Raw genomic sequence first — 27500 nt, 5'->3', positions numbered from 1 at the left:
TATTAAAAGACTCAATAAAACATGTGACACCTCTTTTTCCTGTACTGTTTGCGCAGCATTCCATTCAAACAATGCATGTCTTTAATTTTCCGGATTTTTTAAACATAATTTACCACCCTCTTAGCATGAGTTGTTATTCTTTTTTATTGTGTTTTTGCAAAATACTGAAATGGCTACAAAGTGTCAGAACTCGCCTGTGGCCTTCGGTGAAGGTCAAGGTCATTGAATATTGGTAAAAATAGGTTTGACACCTTAGGCTATAAGTATGCGAATATGAAAGCTCTGCTGCTGTCATCTCTAAAATGTGTTGATGACTATGAATGCGGGGAATGAAATATGACGAGGGCTAAATTTAGGGTGTAGGATTAAGAAACTGGCTGCAATTTAATTGTTTGTGCATTGGACTTGATGTTTACATTTTCAATATAGCTCGAGAAATATGTGGGCTACAACATATAATATCTTAAGGCATTTTCAATATCTCCGAGGCATTATGTTTTACTTTTTAAATAAAAAAACCCAGCCATAGCATTACACACAATGCGTATACAACATTGCAAACTTTTGCGTACTGTACATTTCTCGCTGCATTCCATTCAAAAATAGCATTTTGTCTACTTTCTGCATTTTAAACAGAATTTAAAACCCTTTAAGTAGATATTTTTTTAACCGTTATCTTTTCGTTTTGTGTGTGTGCAAAATACAGAATTGGTTACACAGTTTCGGAATTCGCCTGTGACCTTGTGTGAAGGTCAGGGTCATTGGTCATCAAATGTTAGTAAACATATTTTTGACACCGTAGGCTATACGTATGCGAAATATGAAAGCAATGCTTGCTTCCATCTTTGAAATGTATTGATTTCTATGAATGTGGGGAATGAAAAATGAAGATCGCGAAATTTAAGGGGTAGGGTTGGGAAATTGTCTGCAGTTTCATTTTTTGGCATGGAACTTGATCACGTTTTTACTATAGCTCTAGAAATAAGTGGGCTATAACATATAACATTTTAAGGCACATAGCACACTTCTTTGTACTGTACATTTTTTGCTGCATTCCATTCAAATGATTCATATCTTCTATTTTCCGAATTGTAAACAGAATGTACAACCCTTCTAGTATATGATTTTTATCCCTTTCTGTTTGTGTTTTACAAAATACTGAAGTGGTTACAAAGTCTGGGAACTCACCTTTGACCTTATGTAAAGGTTAAGGTCATGGAATGCTGGTAAACATTTTGTTGACATCGTAAGGTATAAGTATGCGAAATATGAAAGCTCTGCTTGCTTTCATGTCTGAAATGTATTGATGTCTATGAATGTGGGGAATGTAAAATGTCGACCGCGAAAGTTTGGGGGTAGGGTTGGGAAACTGCCTACAGTTTCATTTTTTGGCATGGGACTTGATGTTCACATTTTCACCATAGCTAAAAAAATGAATGATCTACAACATATCAAATTGTAAGGAATTCGGAATTATTCTAAGGCATTTTTTTTTTACTTCATTAAATGAAAAACTGCAATAGCGCAACGAAAAATGCATATAAAAATACTCTATAAAACATTACAAACGTCTTTATTTTGTGACAATCTTGCTGCATTCCATTCAAACAACGCATATCTTCAATCTTAAGGATCTTAAACAGAATTTACAACCCTGTTAGTACAGATTTTAATTATTTTTCTGTTTGTGCTTTTAAAAAATACTGAATTGGTTATAACGTTTCAGAACTCGCAAGTGACCTTGTGTGAATGTCAAGGTCATGGAATGTTGGTAAACATATTTTTTTTATACTGTTGGCTATCAGTATGTGCAATATTATAGCTCTGCTTCTGTATGAAAGTGGGGAATGTAAAATGGCGACCGCGAAAGTTAGGGGGTAGGGTTGGGAAACTGCCTGCAGTTTCATTTTTTGGCATGGGACTTGATATTTAAATGTTCACCATAGCTCGAGAAATGAATGATCTACAACATATAAAACTGAAAGGAAATCGGAATTATTCTGAGGCATCTATTTACTTCTCTATATGAAGAAAAATGTAATTGCGCTAAGTACAATTAATTAGAAAAGACGGTAAAAAAAACTACCAAAGTAATTTGAAATGTAATGTCTTGCTATGTTCTTATAGGTATAGCATTCACTTCCTCCCACAATTATCTAGCAAGTGGCTACTACATTCGTACTGTCGAATATTAGCCGTTATCCTTATGTACCCATTTTCGCAAAATCAGAAGACACACGGTTATTTCAAAAAATCACAAAAAATCTAAAGTTCATGGGACTAGACAAGTTCTCTGCAGATATGTAATGTAGACAGAATGTTCTTTCTCCCACAAAAGTATTACCAACTTCTAATTACTCTGACCATAATTATGCAGATCCCTTAAGTCAAGCTGTCGAAGGTACAGATTTAAACTTAACGCACTGCATTTTTTTTCACTAAGACTGTATACTCGATCGTAGCATCGTCAGTCCACCGCTCGTGGCAAAGGCAGTGAAATTGACTAGCCAGAATAGTGCGGTAGTGGTTGCGCTGAGCAGGATATCACGCTTTTCTGTATCTCTATTCTGTTTAACTTCCTGACCTTGTTTTTAATCCAAATATATCATATCGAATGTATTTTTGGAATTAGGAGCCGACAAGGAATAAGATGAAATTGGTTTTAAATCGATTTTGGAAATTTAATTGTCATCATAATTTAATTGTTTGAGCTTGTTTTTAATCCGAATATAACATATTTATATGTTTTTGGAATCAAAAAAGGATGAAGAATCAGATGAAATTGTTTTTGGATCGTTTTATAAAAAAAAAATTGTAATTGCAATTTTTAGATTTGTAATGGCCAAACTCATTAATTAATGTTTAAGCCTCCAAGCTGAAATGCAATACCAAAGTCCGGCCTTCGTCGAAAATTGCTTGACCAAAATTTCAATCAATTTCGATTAAAAATGAGGGTTTGACAGTGCTGCCTCAACTTTTACAAAAAACCGGATATGACGTCATCAAAGACATTTATCGAAAAAATGAAAAACCATTCCCTGGAACTCTCGTGTAAACTTTTATGCAGATCGGTCCAGTAGTTTAAATCTGAATCGCTCTACACACATACACAGACAGACAGACAGACAGACAGACAGACAGACACACACACACACACACACACACACACACACACACACACACACACACACACACTCACACATACACCACGACCCTCGTCTCGATTCCCCTTCTATGTTAAAACAGTGAGTCAAAACTTGACTAAATGTAAAACAACAACAACAACAACAAAAACAACAACACACAACCACATTAACAAAAACAGCAAGATCGTACTTACGACTATCTCTGACTGTGTTAGCTTTGCTAACGATGCACAAGAGAACAAATATAAGAGAAATAGCGCCCTTCATATCTGGAATCAAATAAGCAAACGACGCTGAATTAGAAAGACTGCTATATAGTCAATGGTAAGGAATGACAATGCTCACCAGCAATACCAATTAATTAAACAAAGAAAATAAAACTCATTATCATTGTATTCAGTGCTGGAGATCATGATGATGGTGATGTCGATGATGATGATGATGATAATGATATTAAAGACGACGACGTTGATGTTGACGAAGACGACGACGACGACAATGATGAGGTAGATGATGACAATGACGATGACGATGATGATGATGATGATGATGATGATGATGATGATGATGATGATGATGATTTTTTTTTTTTTTTTTCTTTTCTCTTTTCTTTTTTTTATTCTTTCTCTTTTTTTTAAATTTTTTTTCTTTTTTCTATTCTCTTTTGAACCTCAGTTACAATATGACTCGCTACGAGTATGATACTGTGAGCGAAGCTGAACAGTTTAAACGTAAACATAATGGGTTATAAATAATAATAATATCATTCTTTCGTTTAACATGGACAATCTTCGAAAATGTACAATATTTTCAATCAATTATAATTTAGCTATAATTCTCTCCGTCAACTGGCATTTGCACACTTTCTCTCTTTCTCTATCCTCTCTCCCCATCCTCTCTCTCCCTCCCCTCCCCTCTCTCCCTCTCTCTATCTTTAATCGTTCTCTCTCTCTCTCTCCCCCTCTCCCCTTCTCTGTCTCTCTCCCTGCCACTCTCTCTCTCTCTCTCTCTCTGATACTGTGAGCGATGCTGAACAGTTTAAACATAAACCCTACCATTCTCTCTCTCTCTCTCTGATACTTTGAGCGATGCTGAACATAAACAGATAGGGTTATAAATAGCAATAATATTCTTTCGTTTAACATGGACAATCTTCGAAAATCTCTCTTTCTCGCTCACTCTCTCCCACCCCTCCCTCCGTTCTTTCTCTACCTCTCTCTCTCTCTCGCACCCTCCCCTTTCCCCCTCTCTCTCTCTCTCTCTCGTCCTCTCTCTATCTCTCTCTACCTCTCTCCCTCTCCCTCTCTCTCTCCCTCTCCCTCTCCCTCTCTCCCTCCCTCACTCTCCCTCCCTCACTCTCTCTCTCTCTCTATTACCATGGTTGTGTTTAAATGAATTAATAATAATGATATATTTTGCTGTTCGTCATAATTGTTTTCATCATTGGTTCACCTTAGTTAATACATTGACATTTGCAACGAGTCATTTACAATAGCATGATAGTACTGGGTTTCTCAGTCAAAAAGCCGAATGGAGAGCTCTCTTTCAAATATACAATTTGGGTCAAAGCCTTCTCCGTATTTGTATATACTTATTGACATTTTTGCAACAAGCAGAATAAAGTTAATATTTCTTATAGTTTGGTCCTGTTGCTTGTTCGGTTGGAAACCAAATAAAACGTCAGTTTCTTTTAATTTTATCTGTGAACCTGTTTTTATATAAATTTGCTTTTCTACGTTCTTCCAAAAAAGTGATATTCTTGGGCATTTAAAGAAAAAATGTTCAATAAAATCAATATCTCCACACAGACTACAGCGATTGTTTTCACGTTTTTTCATTTTGTGTAGTAAGATATTAGTGGGATAGATATTATGCAATATCTTCCAGTGAAGTAGCCTTAGTCGCTCTTCCTTGGTGCAGTTGTTTGCTATCATCCAATGATTTCTTTCTATTTTATAGTTATATTTATTCATCCAAAAATGTATTGAGCAAGGGGTATTTGCTTTTTGTTTGGTAAGTAGTGATCTAAATTTTTTGGGAGTCCAGTTTTTAAGAGATTGAGGTTCTAGAGAGACAGTCGCTTCTTGAGTTTGGTTATTGTCAGCTCGCAATGATTGCGCAATGAGCGCGGTTCGCATTGCGTTATAATCCAACAGCAGAGCAGGGTAGTCCCCGATTTGTTCTGCAATACGTGCGAGTGGTAATAATCCCTCGTCTGTCCATATATCTTGGACGTAATTTATGTATGCATTTGTCCATCTCTTGAAGAACAGAGGTCTGTTTCTGTACATTATCTCTTTGCTATTCCAGAGACAGGTATATTTGAATTCAGTATTGGACAGGTATATATTTCTGAATTCAAGCCATTTAATTAGACATGATTTCCAGAATTTAGATTTGACTTTTTCGAGTCCTAAAAATGTTTTTGGATTGGCAGTAGCATTGAGGCAGCAAAGGTTTGTTCCAACTTCATTAAAGATGTAGGTTGGTATTAATTTCCATTTGGCAGATGTGTCTATTTTTAACTGAGTTATCCATGTCATCATAAAGGAGGCTTGCATATCTATTATGTTTATCATATTACAACCTCCATTCTCCCCTACGTTGCACATTACACATCTTTTTACCTTTTCAAAGGCTCGCGTATTTGTGTACTTCTTTTTCCATAAAAATCGAAATAAGATTGTATTTACTTTCTGTAGGATAGTGGCTGGAGCACTTAAAGCTTGCATTGGGTATACAAATTGTGAAATCAAGAAACTTTTTACAATACATAATTTGCCTGTGATACTAAGGTTTCTTTTAGACCATATGCTTATTATTCTTTCTATTTTTTCGATTCTTACCGACCAATTCTCATTTATGTCTGATGCAGTGACATCATTTTTAAAGAGTATACCTAAAATCTTTAGTTGTTTTTTCCATTTTAAGTCACAGAGATGTTCTCTGCTGTCCTTTTGAGATCCTAGCCACATTGCTTCCGTTTTGTTTTTATTAATTTTTAGTTGTGATATTTTCGTGAAATCAGTGACAAGCTTCATTGCATTTTCCAGATCTTGTTTTCCTTGTAATAGCATGCTAATGTCGTCAGCGTACATTGCTAATTTTATCATATCAATTGAGTTGTTAGTCTCTATCTGGGAGCGAGGTAATCGAAGTCCGTGTATGCTTGGATCGTTTCTAATCTTTATTGCAAGAATTTCCAGTCCGAGAATGAAGGCCATTGGCGAAAACTTGGCGAATTCCTGTCTCAATCGGGAATGGTTCGGAAATCCAGCCAAGGTAGTTAATACTACTTTCGGTCTCATTTGTGAGAACTTTAACCCAATGCGTAAAATTCTCGCCAAATCCGAATTTTCTGAAAGCCCATAGCATGAATTCCTTGGAGATAGAGTCAAATGCACGTGTATAATCTAGGGCCAATAAAATACCGGGTTTATTTTCATTATTCATATGTTCAATTACGTCATCTATTAATCGGATAATATTACTAGCTTTTCTACCCTTAATGAATCCCACTTGATCCTCTGAGATCAAATCACTTATAACATTCGACATCCTAAGCGCAAGGCATTTTGCTAATAATTTATAGTCTGTATTTGTAAGGGAGATGGGTCTCCAGTTACACAAGTTATCTCTTGTGAGGTCTTTTCCTTTATGGATTAAGGTTATAATAGCTCTTTTTTGTGAGGGAGACATTTCTCCTACATGAAAGGATCTTTGAATCGAGCCTAATAGTAGCTCTCTTATTCTCGACCAAAAGAATTTAATAAAACTTGTAGTCATTCCGTCACATCCCGGTGAAGAACCATTTTTCATGCTTTTTAACGCTTTAAGAAGTTCTTGTTCAGTTACTGGGTTTTCTAACGCTTCAGTTTGTTCTCGTGTCAGTTGTGGGATATCAGCTTCTCCTAAAAAAGTATTAGCCTGTGCCTCTGAGAAATCATCGGTTTTCTTAAAAACGTTTTTGTAGAATTTAACTTGTTCTTGTAGGATATCGCTTTGGGCGGTGACTGTGTTACCTTCTGCAGTTTGCAGTTTATCCATGATCTTCATGTTGGCTCGCATTTTTTCAAGCCCAAGAAAATATCTTGTGTTCTTTTCTCCTTCAGCAATATAGTTTTCCTTTGATCGCTTTTGGGCGCTTTTTGCCTCATTTAATTCGTGGAGTTCTAGATTTTGTTTAACCTGGCCTCTGTGAGTCATAAGGTGTACATCATAAGGGTTGGAAGCCAGTTTTTTGTCCGTTTCATTAAGCTCTTTCGTAAGCAGGGAGCGTTCGGAAATTAATTTTCTTTTCTTTTCTTTACCATAAGCAATACAAAATTCTCTGATTTTAATTTTACATAGGTCCCATCTTATTTGCGGATCCATATTATCGGTTTCGATAACATAGTTCTCAATTAAACTGTTCATTTTTATAACAAAATCAGGGTCATTAAGATGATTGTCGTTGAATTTCCAAAAGGAGGGTCCTTTTTCTACTGGGGAGATGCAGTACTTCAGTCGAATTAGTCGGTGATCGGTGTGTGCCATCGAGATATTTTCACACTCATAACATTTATTTAGAGCAAAGTCGGAGGCAAGCATATAATATAATCTCCTTGCTATAAATGGAAATTTTGTTGACCATGTGAAATCTTTCTCTTCTGCGTGTGAAAGTCTCCAGACATCATTTAAATTGGAATCAATTACCGTCTTATTAAATAGCTCAACGTCTTTAACATTATGATTTCTACCACTAATAATATCTAAATTATTATCCAGCACACAGTTGAAATCCCCGCAGATTATCTCGTTATTAGAGTTTTCTTTACAAATATAGACATCACGAAAAAAAGCAGCTTTTTCATCTTCAGCATTAGGACCATATACATTAAAGATATAGTGTCCGCGCCGCCATTTTGGAGAGTTTTTTGTCGAATTCGGCCGATTTGAAGATTTTGGGGAATCTAGTGTACCTTAATTAAGACGCACCTGGCCCGGTTTGCTCAATAAAGCACCACAAGTATGCTAAATAATTAAATCAAAATGAGTTTTTTGACGTCTGCTCTCCACCATTTGAAGATTAAAATTGGCCGTCATAGACTGGTTTTCGTCGCGAGCGCGTGCCGTTAGCATGACGACTAAAAACAATGGCGGATGGGATAGCCGCTCAGTGGGACAAGCCCGCAAGTTTCAGTAAGAAATCGACTCCATGTGGTTCTGAAAGCAGCTGACTGACTCCGAACGACACAGAATCACGAGAAAGACATGCTCGGCGCACAAAATGCAAAGTTATCATCAGCAAGCAGACGGAAAGCTGGATTCAACTGAGTGTCAGTTTTACCGTTCAGTGTGCGCCGCGACGTAGCTCTAACCTGCTACTGGATGTGTAAGTATTAAATAAAGCGAGTGTTGTCGTGTATACTTTGCTGCCGTGTTGTATGTGTGTCCGCTGGTGTGTAGTGCGAATGAAGGATCAATCAAGCGGCCGAATGTGTCCAGTTTTCCTGTTTTTGTTTGAACACGGACACAGTGTCAGTGTGTGTGTTTGCAACTACGGTGCGTGTGTGTCTGTGCACTGCACAGGAGCTTCCCAGCCAGCAAGACATTAGCGGCCGATAATCGGCCGAACACCCTTCAAAAAGTCGGGCCGGTGACGTCAAAACATACGACGCGGGTGTTGGCCCGACTAACTTTTGCAAAGAGGCAACGATGCGGCCGATAGGCGGCCGAACACCTGCACTATGGCGGCACGCATCCGGTCCGATGTTAATCGGCCCGATGACTTGTTTGACCTGCGGTCCGACACCTTATGCCGACATCGGGAAGATATCGATTTCAGCGGGAAGACATCGGGACGATGTCGGCATAAGGTGTCGGGCCGCAGGTCCAACAAGCCATCGGGCCGATTAACATCGGACCGGATGCGTGCCGCCATAGTACAGGTGTTCGGCCGCCTGTCGGCCGCCTCGTTGCCTCTTTGCAAAAGTTAGTCGGGCCAACACCCGCGTCGTATCTTTTGACGTCACCTGCCCGACTTTTTGAAGGGTGTTCGGCCGACTATCGGCCGCTAATGTCTTGCTGGCTGGGTGCAGCTACAGATACAGCAGTATGTACCACCACCACCCCCCCCCCCCCCCCAAGTGTAACAGTGCAAAATTCACTTACAGCTACAGCTACAGCAGTATAACCCCCCCTCCCCCCAGTGTTACAGTTGCAAACAAACCTACAGATACAGCAGTGTGTACAACCCCCCCCCCCCCCCCCAGTGTAACAGTGCAAAACAAATCACCAGCTAGAGATACAGCAGTATGTAGAACCCCCCGCCCCTACCGCGTACCGCCCTCACTGTAACAGTACAAAACACACCTACAGCTACAGATACAGCCGTATACACCCCCCCCCCCCTCAGTATTACAGTATAAAACACACCTACAGCAACAGATTCAGCAGTATATACAACCCCCCAAGTGTAACAGTGCAAAAATTACTTACAGCTACAGCTACAGCAGTATGTACACCTCCCCTCCCCTTTAGTAACAGTGCAAAACACACCTACAGCTACAGCAGTATGTACAACCCCCAACCCCCCCCCCCCCCCCCACCACTGTAACAGTACAAAACTCATTTACAGCTACAGATTCAGAATTATGTACATCCCCCTCCCCCCGCTGCCACCACTGTAACAGTACCAAACATGCAACACTCCACCCCCTTCCCTCGTGTAGAGCGCAAAACACACCTAGAGCTACAGATACAGCAGTATACAACCCCAATCCCCCCCCCCCCCCCCCCCCTGTGTGCAAAACACACCAACAGCTACAAAAACAGCAGTATGTTCACCCCCCTCCCCCCTCCCCCTACTGTAACAGAACATAACACACCTACAGCTTCAGCTAGTTACATCTATGCTTGGCGCTGGTGGACAATATTCACTTTTTTTGGCAAAAACCGCCAGTTTTGGCCAAAAAAGACAAAGATTTGGCCAAAACAACCCACACATTTGGCCAAATAAAATAGATTTGGCTATAACTTTTTTGGGGCCAAAACTTTCTATGTAAAAGTTTTGGCCAAAACTGTTTATGTTAGCTAAAACGGGAGATTTGGCCAAACTTCTGCCACAAAAAGATTTGGCCAAAAAAAGATTTGGCCAAACAAAAAAGATTTGGCCAAATCTTCACTTTTTGGCCAAATCTTTTTTGTTTGGCCAAATCTTTTTTTGGCAAAATCTTTTGTATTTGCTGGCGCTGGTGGACAATATTCACTTTTTTGGCCAAATCTCTTTTTGGCCAAAACTTTGCTTTTTTGGCCAAAACTTTGCTTTTTTGGCCAATACCGCCAGTTTTGGCCAAAAAAGTGTGTTTTTGGCAAAATAAGTGAATATTGTCCACCAGCGCCAAGCAGCTTGGCGCTGGTGAACAATATTCACTTTTTTGGCCAAAAACGCACTTTTTTTGCCAAAACTGGCGGTTTTGGCCAAAACTGGCGGTTTTGGCCAAAGCTGGCGGTTTTGTCCAAAACTGGCGGTTTTGGCCAAAACTGGCGGTTTTGGCCAAAACTGGCGGTTTTGGCCAAAACTGGCGTTTTTGGCCGAAACTATACTTTTTTGGCCAAAACTTTGCTTTTTTGGCCAAAAATGTACGTTTTTGGCCAAAAAAGTGTGTTTTTGGCAAAAAAAGTGAATATTGTCCACCAGCGCCAAGCAGCTTGGCGCTGGTGGACAATATTCACTATTTTGGCCAAAAACACACTTTTTTTGCCAAAACTGGTGGTTTTGGCCAAAACTGGCGTTTTTGGCCAAAACTATACTTTTTTGGCCAAAACTTTGCTTTTTTGGCCAAAGCTGGCGTTTTTGGCCAAAACTGGCGGTTTTGGCCAAAACTGACGGTTTTGGCCAAAACTTTGCTTTTTTGGCCAAAAACGCCAGTTTTGGCCAAAAAAGTGTGTTTTGGGCAAAAAAAGTGAATATTGTCCAATTTTCACTTTTTTGGCCAAAACTATAATTTTTTGGCCAAAACTGGCGGTTTTGGCCAAAACTGGCGTTTTTGGCCAAAACTGGCGTTTTTGGCCAAAACTGGCGTTTTTGGCCAAAAGTATACTTTTTTGGCCAAAACTTTGCTTTTTTGGCCAAAACTGGCGTTTTTGGCCAAAAAAATGAATATTGTCTATCAGCGCCAAGGGGTACTCAAAGATTTGGCCAAAAAATGAAGTTTTGGCCAAAACTATTTTTTGGCCAAAACTTTCAATGCAAAAGTTTTGGCCAAAAAAAGATTTGGCCAAATCTAAAACATTTGGCCAAAAAAGTGAAGATTTGGCCAAATGTTTTAGATTTTGCCAAATATTTTTTTGGCCAAAACTTTGCACTTAAAAGTTTTGGCCAAAACATGTTTTTGGCCAAAAACACACTTTTTGGCCAATAATGTACGTTTTTGGCCAAAAAAGTGTGTTTTTGGCCAAAAAAGTGAATATTGTCCACCAGCGCCAAGCATATACATCAGTATGCACACCCCCCCCCCCCCCAAGTGTAACAGTACAAAACACACCTACAGCTACAGATTCAGCAGTATGTACAACCCCCTCCCCCCCCCCCCCCCCCCCAGTGTCACTGTGCAGAACACACATACAGCTACAGATTCAGCAGTTAGTATGTACACCCCCCCCCCCCCCAAGTGTGTAACAGTGCAAAACACACCACCAGCTACAGATAGATCAGTATGTACACCCCCCCCCCCACCCCAAGTGTTACAATGCAATACACGTCACACCTACAGCTACAGATACATCAGTATGTACACCCCCCCCCCCCCAAGTGTAACAGTGCAAACCACACTTACAGCTACAGATTCAGCAGTATGTACTCCACCCCCCCCCCCCCCAGTGTAACAGTGCAAAAATCACCAACAACTACTGCAGTATGTACCCCCCTCCCCCTACAGCTACAGAAGTATGTTACCCCCCCCCCCCCCTGTAACAGGACAATACACACCTACATCTACAGCAGTATGTACACACACACCCCCCCCCCCCCCACTGTAACAAGACAAAACACACCTACATCTATATTTACAGCAGTGTGTACAACACCCCCCTCCCCCACTGTAACAGGACAAAACACACCTACATCTACATATACAGAATAAGATACAGCAGTATGTACTCCCCCCCCCCCCCCCTCACTGTAACAGCAAAACTAACATTGAGAGCCAAAAAAAAACCGAAATCACTTACTCGCTCCATCCGTCGGTTGTCCTCGAGTTGACGTCTGAATCTGATTGTCATTGCCAAGAGCCTGACTCACTGGCTACACAACTATTCTCACCGCCACCACGTGGCACTGGGACCAGCACTCAGATTGAGATCCCGAGGCGACATTCGTCTCGGATAACATATCATCAATGTGCTGTCCAACATTCCCAAAAATGTCTCTTCTTTCGATATTAACTTGAACTAAGAAAACAAATAAAATTCGCTCACGCGGGAAAGCAGCAGCCATTTGCACACTCAATCTTGTTTACCGTAAGGAAAGCTATTTGAATATTTCAAGTAAATGATGGCGTATTTTTAAAATGTAAAACTCATGATTTGAGCTCATGCTGTATTTGATTGCAAATATGCAAATAAAACTTACAATTAATTATCCTACTCCTATGTGAAAAAGTCAACAAATATGAATAATTTAGTTTCGCATTTGCATGGTCAGTCTCATAATGTCACGCCGTTGCTGGACCGACGCTTGAACAGGGGACGTAACAAATGTTAAAATAATGATCATCAATTTGTTATCTCCCGTAACTCTGCATAATTTTATCGACAGCAACATTGCGTCGGGCCGATGTCGGGGTTTATTACGTACATTTATACACAGTCAAACGGTATCGGCGCGACAACGGACGACGACACACGACATATGACGACGTCACCCGACTGAAATCGTCAGTCGGCCGACGAAAGCTTGCTAGCTGGGTTGTATCAAAACGCCGGTCGATCATCGTAGTAAGGGTAAGCATGCAGAAGTAAATAATGATCGACCGGCGGTTGAATACAAGCTCCTGTGGTGCACTGTATATGAGACAGAGAATGACAGAGTAGCCAGTCTGTGAGTAATCCCCCTAAAAAAAAAAATTGTAGATGGAAAAAAGTAGGGTCAGTCAGCACACGTGATACTGATATTTTAACGCTTGATCAGTGTATGGGCAGTTGTTTCTTTGCAGTCTTTGGAGGTTGTGCAACAGAACATGTTATTTATAACTGACATTTTATATTGTCAGTGGTATGAGTTTTTCTGTCCAGTAAGAACTATGATTGAAGTTTATTGGTGAAGCTTTGTGAAAGGGTTACTTTTAATGAAGAACACATTCTTCCTCAGTGTTCATTGAAGCAAACACTAAATGTGGCAGAATTTCATTCATCCTTTCTTTTTTGACTGCCATTTTAAGTGTCGCTGTGCATGTTCAAAGCTTCATGTTCAGAACTGATGTTGCTGTAGAACTATGTAATTGGCCAGCCTTTGGTTTACACTTAGTGGTTTTAGATGTTGCTATAATTACTATAACAATTTTCTGACATTTTCAGGGACCAAGCACCCGGACATCAAACATTCTTGCAATGTGTGGCAATAATGGCATAACATATTTCAGACAAAAAGATCAGTAAGGTGAGTTTAAATGTTCATAATTTTGGTGTAAGTCAAGCTTATCTTTTATCTTGAGCAACTATCTCTGTCGTGTCTCTCTCAGGCTGCGCACCCGACATAAGTTGCCAGGAACCAATTCCTTGAGTGTGGCAATGGTTTACCATTTCTGGTTTACTTGAACTGCAGCCATACAGAGAGGAATTGTTGAGCAGACCTGCCTACCCCTGAAATGTACCATGTGTAGTTTTGGGTGTGAAAATAAGGCAAATGTGTAGTTTGGCAGGTGAATGTGTAGTATTTCAATTTGATCAACCCAAACCGCAAAACAGAACAGTTACTTATACCGTACTAAAACAAACACTCAACACTCCAAACAAAACTATTACAATGTGAACAATACTCCTCATACAAATACAAACAAAGCCCCCACAAAAATACAAGCCAAGCATTAAGTTTATTTGTTAAGAAAAAAATTATTAACTAGTTTGGAACATTTGCATGGGTGAAACTGATCAGAATTAAAAATAAGGAAAATGAGGCCGGGGTCCAGGGGCCGCCCACGCCCTGGTGGGGTGCAGGGGCAACGCCCTCTTAGGGGGCCCAGGGGGCTTCGCCCCCTGGAAGAAAACGAAAAATCAGGCTTTTTAAGGGTAAAAGTAGGCCTCTCAAACACACAAATTTGCACAGTAAACAATGATAACAAATGCCAAGCTGTAGTCCGATAATTCGCGCGCTCAGGGAAACAAAGATTCAGCGATGTCCGGTCACTGTGTTAGAGAAAATACAGATCGGATCGCCGGCGAAAAAAAATTTTTTTTTAAATTTTTTTTTTTTACAGATTTTCAAAATAAGGAATTCTTTATTTGACCAATTTGATTTGGCGGATTTCCGCCTTAAGGCGGAAAAGTTTCACCAATGCATTTGTTAAAAAAAAAACCTATGTTGAGGGGTTTGCAGTTCATATACAGTGGGACCCCCTATTCAAGACCTGTGACAATCTGAGAACATCAAGTCACAAAAAGTAGGGACTGGGAGTATGTGTATCAACATGAAGGCAAATTTGCATATAAACAGAACAGGTTTGCGTCGGCAATAATAATAATATGGCAGGTCATTGCCTCTGCTCTGGTTACCGATCTCTCAAAAGTGAGCTTGTCTTGGTCTTCTTTCCCTGGCACGGGTTTCTTCACAAAACAGTCCAATTTTTCCTCTGCTTTGGTCGGGATTTCTCGAATTCCTCATGAGAAGTGCTTTTCTTGTGGCGGTTACACGGTCGTAAAGCCCACTGTGCTTCTCTGAAAAAGCCGTGTTGCACACAGTGCAGTGGGCAAAATGCTTCCCTTTTCTCCACGAAACTAGGCATGGATGCTCCTCATAGTACTTTGGCAGAAAAGCCTTGCTGGGAGTTTGACCAAGCTTCTTTTTTTTGCTCCGTGGCGGTTGATCGCCAAAGTCTTCTGAATCCGTGTTCGTCGCTGTAGCCATTTTTTTCCCTCCAGAAAGAATGAGCTACGAAGTGACCGCGTTCAGAAAAGTATGTGCTGAAACGCCCGCGATAGTTGTAATAACAGCAGCAAGACCAACTGACTACGCTACTCTCGCGGGCGCCGGGCATGTTTTGCACGCAGTACACAACCGGTTAGTACAAATTATGGATCGGAACTCGCTCGCGTTTTTGCGTATTCAAAATGTCAAAATGTGTAGTCGAAACAAAACGTTTGCGTAGTATAAGACAAGCATGCGTAGTTGCGTAGTTTGGGGACCAAAATCGTAGTTTACTACGCTCAATGTGTAGTGTAAACAGGTCTGGTTGAGTGATTAAAAGTTATGGAGTCTTTAAAAAGATGTAGTTAGAGGATAAGACACTGTAAACAGTATTTTTCTTCTTCATGGTTATAACAAAACTGCAGCATGTGTCTTCAATTTCTGAAGATGCATTATAACGACAGTGGCACCCCCCTTTTAAGACCTCAAACAATCTGAGAAAATCAAGTCTTAAAAAGGAATGAGTCTTAAAATGGGGGTAATTTTACAGAAGTTATGAACAGAAAATGTGAGAAAACAAGGTTTTAAAAAGGAGGGAGTTTTAAATTTGGGGTCTTAAAAGGGGGGTTCCACTGCATTATACATGCCATGGAAACCATGATGATTTTACAGATAAATACAATGACAATTGAAAGCAATTTGCAGCCCAGTGTCTTATTATCTGATTATCTTCTGTCTATTTTTATCATTGCACCTTTGCTACAAAACTCGTGGTTACAACTTGACCCAAAGTCAATTATTATCAATAAACTAAGCAACATGCGCACACAAAAACATACTCAATTGTCGAGAACAGTGTCAGTTTTATTCCATGTAGATCTTAAATGCAAATGTACACATTTTCAGAAACAAGTCTTCGAATTATGCATTTCAATCATATAAAAGATGTGAATTAATATAACCCACACCCATGATTTGTATTACTTCAACAGGGTATAATTATGGCTTGGCTTGCTGCAACATGTCAATGAGCACTCTTCAACACATATTTGTTCTGCACAAGGTTTACTAGACCTGTCAATTCAACGCATTAATCAAGATACTTTCAGGACCCTTCCCCAGACTTTATTGTTCATGTCAGCTGTTCTTTGTGCCAGATTGTGTATCCCTTTTGACTGACAATAATGCTGCAGAGGGAAATACTACAGTGGAACTTGTAAAATGCTGAGAAAATCAGCTACGTCTTAAACAGGGGGAGTAAATTTACAGAGATTATAAACATAAAATCCAAAAAAACAGGATCTTAAAGAAGGGGGGGGGCTGTAAATGAGGGTTCCACTGCACAGCTAAAAGTGATCTTTCTCTGCAGGTACAATATAGTGTCTACAATACAAAGATGGTTTGCAGTGGAGGTTGACGTTGCAAAGTCCTATGCACACATCACTGAACACAAAGTTCGTCCCCAAAAGGCGGAGCAGCAGGGAAGTTTTCTACAAGCCAGAACCCCCAAGTCTATCTAATCCCACGGTCTACACATCTGGTCCCCACAATGCCCTCCATCTACCAAGGAAATTGTTTTACAGCAACAGTCACAATAATTGTAGGTGCACCTTTATGTCTGCTCATTTGAGTTTATTTTATGCAAAGAATTGCAAGTGAAATCACATGTATATATACCTGTAACTCCAATTATCCCAATACCTACACGAAACTATACTGAGACTAGAAATTAAAACAAGTCGCGTAAGGCGAAAATACAACATTTAGTCAAGTAGCTGTCAAACTCACAGAATGAAACTGAACGCAATGCAACGCAGCAAGACCGCATACTCGTAGCATCGTCAGTCACCCGCTCACGGCAAAGACAGTGAAATTGACAAGAAGAGCGGGGTAGCAGTTGCGCTCAGAAGGATAGCACGCTTTTCTGTACCTCTCTTTGTTTTAACTTTCTGAGCGTGTTCTTAATCCAAACATATCATATCTATATGTTTTTGGAATCAGGAACCGACAAGGAATAAGATAAAAGTGTTTTTAAATTGATTTCGAAAATTTAATTTTAATAATAATAATAATAATAATAATATGGGAGATTTATAGAGCGCTTTACATTCTCAAAGCGCTTTACAATGACAAACATACATAATACATACAAAGCAAAGCAAAAGCATGTGCAGCAGCATTCAGCACACAAGTGAACAACGAAACTCAAACACTACATCAATACAATCTGCAAGCATACTAACACAGGCAAAACATTCAAACATTCAAACACCTGATTCAAAAATGCACCATGTTGAAATAAAATTAATCAAAATACTGGGTGAAGAAGTGTGTTTTAAGGTTTGATTTGAAGGAACAGAATGTTTGGCAGTGTCGGATAGAGTAAGGGAGAGAGTTCCACGCAGCGGCAGCAGAGTGGGAGAAGGCTCTCTGGCCGTGCTGTTTGCGACCAAAAGAAGATAGACGGAATATTCTAGTGTCTACAGAGGAGCGGAGGGATCGTGAGGGTGTATAGAGTGTGAACAGGTCAGACAGGTAGGATGGGGCTGAGCCAGATATTATTTTGTAGCAGATACAGCAGCACTTATATTGGATTCTCAGCTCTACAGGGAGCCAATGAAGTTTCTTTAGCAAGGGGGAACAGGACTTTCATATTAATTTTTATATATTTAATTTTCAGAGCGTGTTTTTAATCCAAATATAACATATTTATATGTTTTTGGAATCAGCAAATGATGGAGAATAAGATGAATGTAAATTTGGATCGTTTTAAAAAAAATTTTTTTTTTTTTACAATTTTCAGATTTTTAATGACCAAAGTCATTAATTAATTTTTAAGCCACCAAGCTGAAATGCAATACCGAAGTCCGGGATTCGTCGAAGATTACTTGACCAAAATTTCAACCAATTTGGTTGAAAAATGAGGGCGTGACAGTGCCGCCTCAACTTTCACGAAAAGCCGGATATGACGTCATCAAAGACATTTATCAAAAAAATGAAAAAAAAACGTTCGGGGATATCATACCCAGGAACTCTCATGTCAAATTTCATAAAGATCGGTCCAGTAGTTTAGTCTGAATCGCTCTACACACACAGACAGACACACACACACACACACGCACATACACCATGACCCTCGTCTCCATTCCCCCGTCTACGTTAAAACATTTAGTCAAAACTTGACTAAATGTAATGAGGAAAAATATTAGTACTGTAAACTGCCTTTTAATTGTCCATCCGCTTTATGCACAGATTTTGCCCAAAGTAGGGGGTGGGGCGTTTACTAGGTACTGTGCCTGTGCAGGATCAGTTCCTCGTTAGAAATGGTGATATTTGGTATCTTGGTGTGAACATTTTAATAGGAGATGTATCTGTGCACAATTAGTCACCCTGTAAGTATCTTTCGCCTGATATGCAAGTGTCTAAACAGAAGAAAAAAACACTAAAAACCCAACAAAAAATTCACTGAGAGTGAATAAACACACATCCTAAAAACCACAAAGTGAATAGTCAGTCAGTCAGTCATTGATACTGATCCAATCCATAGGAAATGGCGTAACCAAACACTGGTCGTTTCACATGCTCCCTTAAATCACTAAAATCAGACCTCTTCAACTTCCGAAGACGCTCTCTCATCTCCATCTTCTTTTCACAGGGCTATCCAGATACTCCAGTGACCAGAGTATTGAATAAACATTATAGTTGTCTTTCAGCATTCCCTAGAATGACAATGTCACTACAGGGTGCAGAACTGTGCACATCATTTAAAAAACACACACACACATACACACAAAACATATGTTGACGACACTGATCCAAATGTTGGAGGATGGGCGTTAACTAGGTACTGCGGGTGCTGAAAAAGTAGTTTAAGGTACATAAAAAAATCAAAAAACAATGTGCTTTGAGTTTGAGAGATAAAACATACACAAATTCAGAACGGTGGTAAATACAGAGTATGGTTACACCAACCCCCAACCAAATGTACTTCATATAACACCACAATGTACTTCAATACAAGCGACTAGGACGAAAGTCAGTGTTCTGGCCAGTTGGATCTAAATTGTCATTCCTATGACCCATACACAGCAACTGCACATGTATGGCGGCTCTTACACCTTCACCCAAATAGCCAAATATGTATGTCCACAATGTAAGCTGTGTGAATGTTGCGTATCGTTTTGTTTTATTGATATTCCCATCCTCTTCTTCTTCCAGGGCGAGGGCACCTCCAATCTCTTCTCTGTGTGTGGGCCAGTGGGAGCCTGCTGTCATCAAGCACCCGTGCCTTGAAGTCCTGGAGCATACACAGAAAACCATCCATCACTAAAGACGCTTGATTCAGAATCAAACTTCAAATAATAAACATGAACCAAATGCAAGAAAAAGTGTGAAAATAAAAAGTAAAAGAATAGTATTTGTAATCTATTCATCTATGTAATGGGGTGCGGGTGTGAGTAAAAGATGTGTGTGTGTGTGGTGGGGGGGGATTTACTTGTAGGCATAGGCTTTCCAGAGGCATTCTGACGCACTGTGTAAAATTGTGTTCCAGTACTACCGATGAGCAAAAGTGCCAGTTACACATCTTTAGGTACTTGGAATGAATGCCCAGTTTACCCATGCATTGAACAGTAAAACCTAAGTTTGCCAACTCCCCCCCCCCCCCCCCCCGCCTTTTTTTCTAAACATTTGTCTTTTTAGACATTACTTTCTCAGATTTCTGTTTATAACCTCCATTCTAACACGTATTGCTTTTTACATTTAGTCAAGTTTTGATCTTTAATTGAGTTTGTAATATCTTAAAAGAAGGGCTCCACTGTATCTCTAATTTTTTTTCTGCACAAGTGGTATTGAAGCAGCAGTAGTCAAGTGCTAAACCGCATAAAGGCCTGTTTGGTATACTATTCGATTCTGATGTTTCAAGCAGAACTGCTGTGTGACATGTGGTTGGAAAATGTGTCTCAGGGATTGTCTTGATTTTTAAACAATTGAACAGGAAGGCAGACATGAATTTGAACTGCAAGGCATACACAATTCTAAAACCTAAACATCATAATTATGACTTCCTACATTTTTAGCATGATCATGGAATCTGCTCGCCAATGTGTCATATATTATAAAGATCAGTATGGAGGCAGAAATAATCAATCTGAAAAATATCCTTCATTTACAAAGAGCAAATGGGTGTAGTTTAAACAGTAAACAAGAATTCATATTTTAGAATACAGTGGAACCCCCTTTTACGACCCCCCAAAATCTGAGAAAATAAGGTCTTAAAAAGCAAGAAGTCTTACAATGAAGGTAAATTTGCACAGGTTATGACCTAAACATCTGAAACACAAGGTCTTAAAATAGGGGAGATCTTGAATTGTAAAGGTTTTTAAAAGAGGGGTTTCATGGTACAGCACCCCAATTGTGGGGACTGTTCATATGTATTTCCCTTTATGAGACACTAAAAGGTTGTGTGTAGTGACATTTAAGTGCACACAATTTTAATTATTTGTCATTATCTTCTGAAAATAGGAAATAAATATATGTATACACATTCACTAGAATAGCAACAAACAATAGGCACCAGTAATATAATTTGCGACTGAGACCTGCAAACCTCACTTTTTGTCATTATTTAATATACCCTGCAACAAAGTCATCCACCTAACAAATCTTGCAGAATAAAAAGGTACTTACTGGAATTATTGAGTTTAGAGGAGGGTTGGACTTGGAGGGCGGTGTTGTTTTTTGGATCAGCCTTCTTCCCCAGCAAACCAATTTCAGTTTGAGAGGACTTAGACCAGTCCTTTCCTCTTCATCTGCCCACACATAGAGACTGCTAATTCCTCTCCCTATCCTGCCTCCGCACCTTTTCTCTTGCAGGGGCAGCTCTGTTGTTGTTTTGAACATGAAACTTCCATAGCCTGGAAATAAAGACAAATTCATGAAAAGGATACACTATTCATCAATCCACCTTACAGTTACAGTTAATGAGTTATTGTATCAAACTTCAATCATCATCAACTTCAAGAAAAGCTCACTTGAGTTTGACATACTCCCCTGCATGCGCACACACACACACACACACACACGCGCGCGCGCACACACACACAGTGATCATGCATACACAAGTCTGAGAACACACAGGCACACACACACACGCACACAACAAATGCACAAGACAATGATTTCCTCGACACTGTTCAGTGGGATAAGTATGTCTTCTCTTTTGGGTTACTATTCTGAGAATAAACACGATTTTCAGAGCTCTCTCATGTTCGGTGAAATACTGCTTCGAACTCCGTCTTGCACGCAAAGCGCACGTTTACTGTTCCAAGTGATCGATCAGTGACATGACAATGCATATACGTAAGGGAGTAAAAGTGCAACTTCAGAGACATATATTTGAAAGGATCACCAACAGGCAACAAACATGTCCAAGATAATCGGACTAAGTACTACCAGTACTGAATGATCTCTATCAAGGCGGCGCAATGATTCGGAGTGCACCAGAGCTATTTGACTCGCATGATCGATTCAGGCTTTGCAGTCCTGCTCAGAGCAACTTGTAAACAGATACTGACTGTCTCATTGAAAGCATTATTTTCTGTCAGATAACGTTTACTATGTAACACTCACCTTGTCAGACTAAAATAATCGCCGAGAGACGCCATTTTGATTGTTGTGACAACTGAATTGGACAAAGGGAAATCACCCAACCATTACAAGAGTGCTCTTTCCTTGGATTCTTTTACGACAGTTAATTAGCTATCAAAACTGTTGAATTTGCAAAGTAAAGTTATTCCTCGTGGATGGTAGCATTATTTGTAACATAGAATCTTATGGTGAAGCTTTGAAAGCGATCTGAAGGCCTTTTCCGGCGGATACTATCCCTTTAACAATGTGCAAATTATTCTCCTCCAGATGAACTTCAATCGCAACAATGCGTTGAGTGCTTAGGGTGCAGTTCACTTCATATGGAAAATGTTTACGTACGAGAATCACTTGTCCTTTACTGTGGTTAGTAGCCGTACTGTAAAATATTTTCCCTCCCCATTCCAGTTCCCACTGGATAATGTCGCTGTGCGTTATATACGTTTCATGCAAACAAATTATATCGTAGCGCTCCTTTGAACATTTATAAAATAATGTTTTTCGTTTTATTTTATTTCTCAGACCACGGACATTTAATGAGCAAATATTTAGATTGGCCATTTTACTGTAAGTAGAAACATGAAGATACTATCTATCGGATTAATATCGCAGTCCATTAATCTCAGTCCGTAAGACAAAAGCAAGGTCGCAGGGAGGAGGACAGAGGGGAGAACACTGTCACTGGTTAACCCCATTCCGATTGGGCCCCCATAGTGTCAGTTGAAACGGCGACGGTGTCGATGCCGGTAGTGGCAGTATCTTCCTCGTCTCCACGTGACGATAAGGTGTCGCGTCGTTTTCCAGGACACGCAACAGGGGGGGGAGAGGTTGGTGATGATGATGATGATGATGATGATGATGATGATGATGATGATGATGATGATGATGAGGATGAGGATGAGGATGAGGATGAGGATGAGGAGGATCACCCGTACAGAAAAAGAAGAAGGTATACCTGTGATATTTTCGTCTCAACAACGTCTGCTGGCAATAGTACTGGTGTAAAGATACCGTTGTGGTTGACGACGCTCCGTGTTATGTACTGAAAACAACAACGTCTGCTGGCAATAGTACTGGTGTAAAGATACCGTTGTGGTTGACGACGCTCGGTGTTATGTACTGAAAACAACAACGTCTGCTGGCAATAGTACTGGTGTAAAGATACCGTTGTGGTTGACGACGCTCGGTGTTATGTACTGAAAACAACAACGTCTGCTGGCAATAGTACTGGTGTAAAGATACCGTTGTGGTTGACGACGCTCGGTGTTATGTACTGAAAACAACAACGTCTGCTGGCAATAGTACTGGTGTAAAGATACCGTAGCGGTTGACGATGCTCGGTGTTATGTACTGAAAACAACAACGTCTGCTGGCAATAGCACTGGTGTAAAGATACCGTTGTGGTTGACGACGCTCGGTGTTATGTACTTAAGACAACCATCCCTCTCGTCTTCTGCCTTTAAATAAGCAATTTATTTAACAATTGACATTACGAAGATTTACGTATAATTATACCCTGAAATCTGTTTAATGTGCTATTTGTTTTATAAACTTAATTTACCTTCTGGAAGCAATTGATAATACATAGAATTAAAGGCCGACTCCGCCTGGTATAAACAGCTTGCCTCACTGTCTCGATCAGATCTGGCCAGGCTAATTGTACATGGGACAAGACCCTCCCTCCACTTGGTCACATACCAACACTCAGCACCCTGACTGATCTGGCCAGGCTAATTGTACATGGGACAAGACCCTCCCTCCACTTGGTCACATACCTTGTACATGGGACAAGACCCTCCCTCCACTTGGTCACATACCTTGTACATGGGACAAGACCCTCCCTCCACTTGGTCACATACCAACACTCAGCACCCTGACTGATCTGGCCAGGCTAATTGTACATGGGACAAGATCATCCCTCCACTTGGTCACATACCTTGTACATGGGACAAGACCATCCCTCCACTTGGTCACATACCTTGTACATGGGACAAGACCCTCCCTCCACTTGGTCACATACCTTGTACATGGGACAAGACCATCCCTCCACTTGGTCACATACCTTGTACATGGGACAAGACCATCCCTCCACTTGGTCACATACCTTGTACATGGGACAAGACCATCCCTCCACTTGGTCACATACCTTGTACATGGGACAAGACCATCCCTCCACTTGGTCACATACCTTGTACATGGGACAAGACCATCCCTCCACTTGGTCACATACCTTGTACATGGGACAAGACCATCCCTCCACTTGGTCTCATACCTTCTACATAGGACAAGACCCTCCCTCCACTTGGTCACATACCTTGTACATGGGACAAGACCCTCCCTCCACTTGGTCACATACCTTGTACATGGGACCAGACCATCCCTCCACTTGGTCACATACCTTGTACATGGGACAAGACCATCCCTCCACTTGGTCACATAATAATAATAATAATAATACGAATATTTATAACGCGCACATATCTCACCAACAGAGCTACTCAGACAGGTAAGATGTAATGTGAACATTTAAACACAGGAAAGAGAATAGTTCTCTCATCACATAATTATATTAGCTGTCTGATGCGTATTGCTTCCAAATGAAACCATTCAACAACAAGTGCTAAACCAAAAATCGTTTTCACAAGCGTCTGTTTTCTAATACATTAAGGCCACAGATGGCCCGAAATGCTGATTCAAAAACGTATTTTGAGTTCTCAGCATTTGTAGGTACTTTGAACACCACAGACTCATTGTGCGAAGTGGTTTTGTCATCTTCAACCTCTTTCTTGCAATAAAGCGATCATTTTCAAAAAAAATTATTAATAATTGACACTATTTTGAGAACTGTTTACGCCGTTTCCTCATAACCGTTGTTTGAACACAAGGATCCTCATTGGGAACTATTTATCTCCGAGACTAATTGTTCAATCGTCTTACTTCTCAACCTTGTGGGCGCTCTCGTTCACACGTTAGATCAGCCTGACTGCGCGGCAGATTTAAACAAAATAGGTATGCCCTGTTAGCTAAAACTCCAACAAAACTCACTGGTGTAAAACATGTGAAATAGTGCTTAGTTTTATTTGCCTTTTTGACGGTTTAAAGAGAATCATGCTGTCAAAACCCCTTATTTATGTGAGTAGGTATTTACATGGACAGGGACCTGTGATGTCATACCAAAATAATGCTCAAATCCTTTAAACCAATTTTTGAGCAGTAGAAAGGCAAATCGTCATAATTATACCCATATATTTCTGGCATAAACATTGCTGCCTAACATGAGATGTGTCGCACTGAAGATATATCCTCTTTGTTTGTGCACAGTGTAGTTGAGATGGTTTGCCTTCCAATTGGGAATTGACGCTTCTTTTGCTGAGTTCCACCACAAAACAATTTAGATAGCACATTCATATGCCTTTCACAAGACACACCTTTTTTGAGTGAGTACCGATTGCTGTGTGTATTGTAGGCAGTCTATCTTTCCGACCATCATGCACTGCTCATTCTACACTCCACACCTTTTTCGAGTGAGTTCCGATTGCTCTGTGTATTGTAGGCAGTCTATCTTTCCGACCATCATGCACTGCTCATTCTAGACTCCACACCTTTTTCGAGTGAGTACCGATTGCTGTGTGTATTGTAGGCAGTCTATCTTTGCGACCATCATGCACTGCTCATTCTAGACTCCACACCTTTTTCGAGTGAGTACCGATTGCTGTGTGTATTGTAGGCAGTCTATCTTTGCGACCATCATGCACTGCTCATTCTAGACTCCACACCTTGTTAGAGTGAGTACCGTTTGCTCTGTGTATTGTAGGCAGTCTATCTTTCCGACCATCATGCACTGCTCATTCTACACTCCACACCTTTTTCGAGTGAGTTCCGATTGCTCTGTGTATTGTAGGCAGTCTATCTTTCCGACCATCATGCACTGCTCATTCTACACTCCACACCTTTTTCGAGTGAGTACCGTTTGCTGTGTGTATTGTAGGCAGTCTATCTTTCCGACCATCATGCACTGCTCATTCTACACTCCACACCTTTTTCGAGTGAGTACCGATTGCTCTGTGTATTGTAGGCAGTCTATCTTTCCGACCATCATGCACTGCTCATTCTAGACTCCACACCTTTTTCGAGTGAGTACCGATTGCTCTGTGTATTGTAGGCAGTCTATCTTTCCGACCATCATGCACTGCTCATTCTAGACTCCACACCTTTTTCGAGTGAGTACCGATTGCTCTGTGTATTGTAGGCAGTCTATCTTTCCGACCATCATGCACTGCTCATTCTAGACTCCACACCTTTTTCGAGTGAGTACCGATTGCTCTGTGTATTGTAGGCAGTCTATCTTTCCGACCATCATGCACTGCTCATTCTAGACTCCACACCTTTTTCGAGTGAGTACCGATTGCTCTGTGTATTGTAGGCAGTCTATCTTTCCGACCATCATGCACTGCTCATTCTAGACTCCACACCTTTTTCGAGTGAGTACCGATTGCTCTGTGTATTGTAGGCAGTCTATCTTTCCGACCATCATACACTGCTCATTCTAGACTCCACACCTTTTTCGAGTGAGTACCGATTGCTCTGTGTATTGTAGGCAGTCTATCTTTCCGACCATCATGCACTGCTCATTCTAGACTCCACACCTTTTTCGAGTGAGTACCGATTGCTGTGTGTATTGTAGGCAGTCTATCTTTCCGACCATCATGCACTGCTCATTCTAGACTCCACACCTTTTTCGAGTGAGTACCGATTGCTCTGTGTATTGTAGGCAGTCTATCTTTCCGACCATCATGCACTGCTCATTCTACACTCCACACCTTTTTCGAGTGAGTACCGATTGCTCTGTGTATTGTAGGCAGTCTATCTTTCCGACCATCATACACTGCTCATTCTAGACTCCACACCTTTTTCGAGTGAGTACCGATTGCTCTGTGTATTGTAGGCAGTCTATCTTTCCGACCATCATGCACTGCTCATTCTAGACTCCACACCTTTTTCGAGTGAGTACCGATTGCTCTGTGTATTGTAGGCAGTCTATCTTTCCGACCATCATGCACTGCTCATTCTAGACTCCACACCTTTTTCGAGTGAGTACCGATTGCTCTGTGTATTGTAGGCAGTCTATCTTTCCGACCATCATGCACTGCTCATTCTAGACTCCACACCTTTTTCGAGTGAGTACCGATTGCTCTGTGTATTGTAGGCAGTCTATCTTTCCGACCATCATGCACTGCTCATTCTAGACTCCACACCTTTTTCGAGTGAGTACCGATTGCTCTGTGTATTGTAGGCAGTCTATCTTTCCGACCATCATGCACTGCTCATTCTACACTCCACACCTTTTTCGAGTGAGTACCGTTTGCTCTGTGTATTGTAGGCAGTCTATCTTTCCGACCATCATGCACTGCTCATTCTAGACTCCACACCTTTTTCGAGTGAGTACCGTTTGCTCTGTGTATTGTAGGCAGTCTATCTTTCCGACCATCATGCACTGCTCATTCTAGACTCCACACCTTTTTCGAGTGAGTACCGATTGCTCTGTGTATTGTAGGCAGTCTATCAGATTTCTTTCCGACCATCATGCACTGCTCATTCTAGACTCC

General features: G+C 40.6%; 2 long non-coding RNA genes across 7 annotated transcripts; one reads left to right on the top strand and one right to left on the bottom strand.

The window, feature by feature from the left end:
* The first annotated feature begins 8061 nt into the window (after positions 1-8061).
* On the top strand, positions 8062-19666 carry LOC138947813 (uncharacterized). Of its 6 annotated transcripts, none has more exons than XR_011449821.1 (4): positions 8062-8520; positions 13704-13785; positions 16619-16849; positions 19468-19666. It is a non-coding gene; the product is annotated as an uncharacterized lncRNA (long non-coding RNA). The 6 variants fall into 6 exon arrangements; XR_011449822.1 differs by lacking the exon at positions 8062-8520 and adding an exon at positions 8672-8690; XR_011449823.1 differs by lacking the exon at positions 8062-8520 and adding an exon at positions 13209-13227.
* Positions 19667-20862: 1196 nt separating this feature from the next.
* LOC138947814 (uncharacterized) lies at positions 20863-22314 on the bottom strand. Its single transcript, XR_011449827.1, has 2 exons — positions 21880-22314; positions 20863-21164 (listed from the first exon to the last, which is right to left on the bottom strand). It is a non-coding gene; the product is annotated as an uncharacterized lncRNA (long non-coding RNA).
* Between the last annotated feature and the right edge of the window lie 5186 nt (positions 22315-27500).

Source organism: Littorina saxatilis, linkage group LG14 (assembly GCF_037325665.1).
Source record: "Littorina saxatilis isolate snail1 linkage group LG14, US_GU_Lsax_2.0, whole genome shotgun sequence".
Classification (NCBI taxonomy): domain Eukaryota; kingdom Metazoa; phylum Mollusca; class Gastropoda; order Littorinimorpha; family Littorinidae; genus Littorina; species Littorina saxatilis.
Note: the sequence above shows the minus strand (reverse complement) of the source record. Positions and strands in the feature narration are given on the sequence as shown.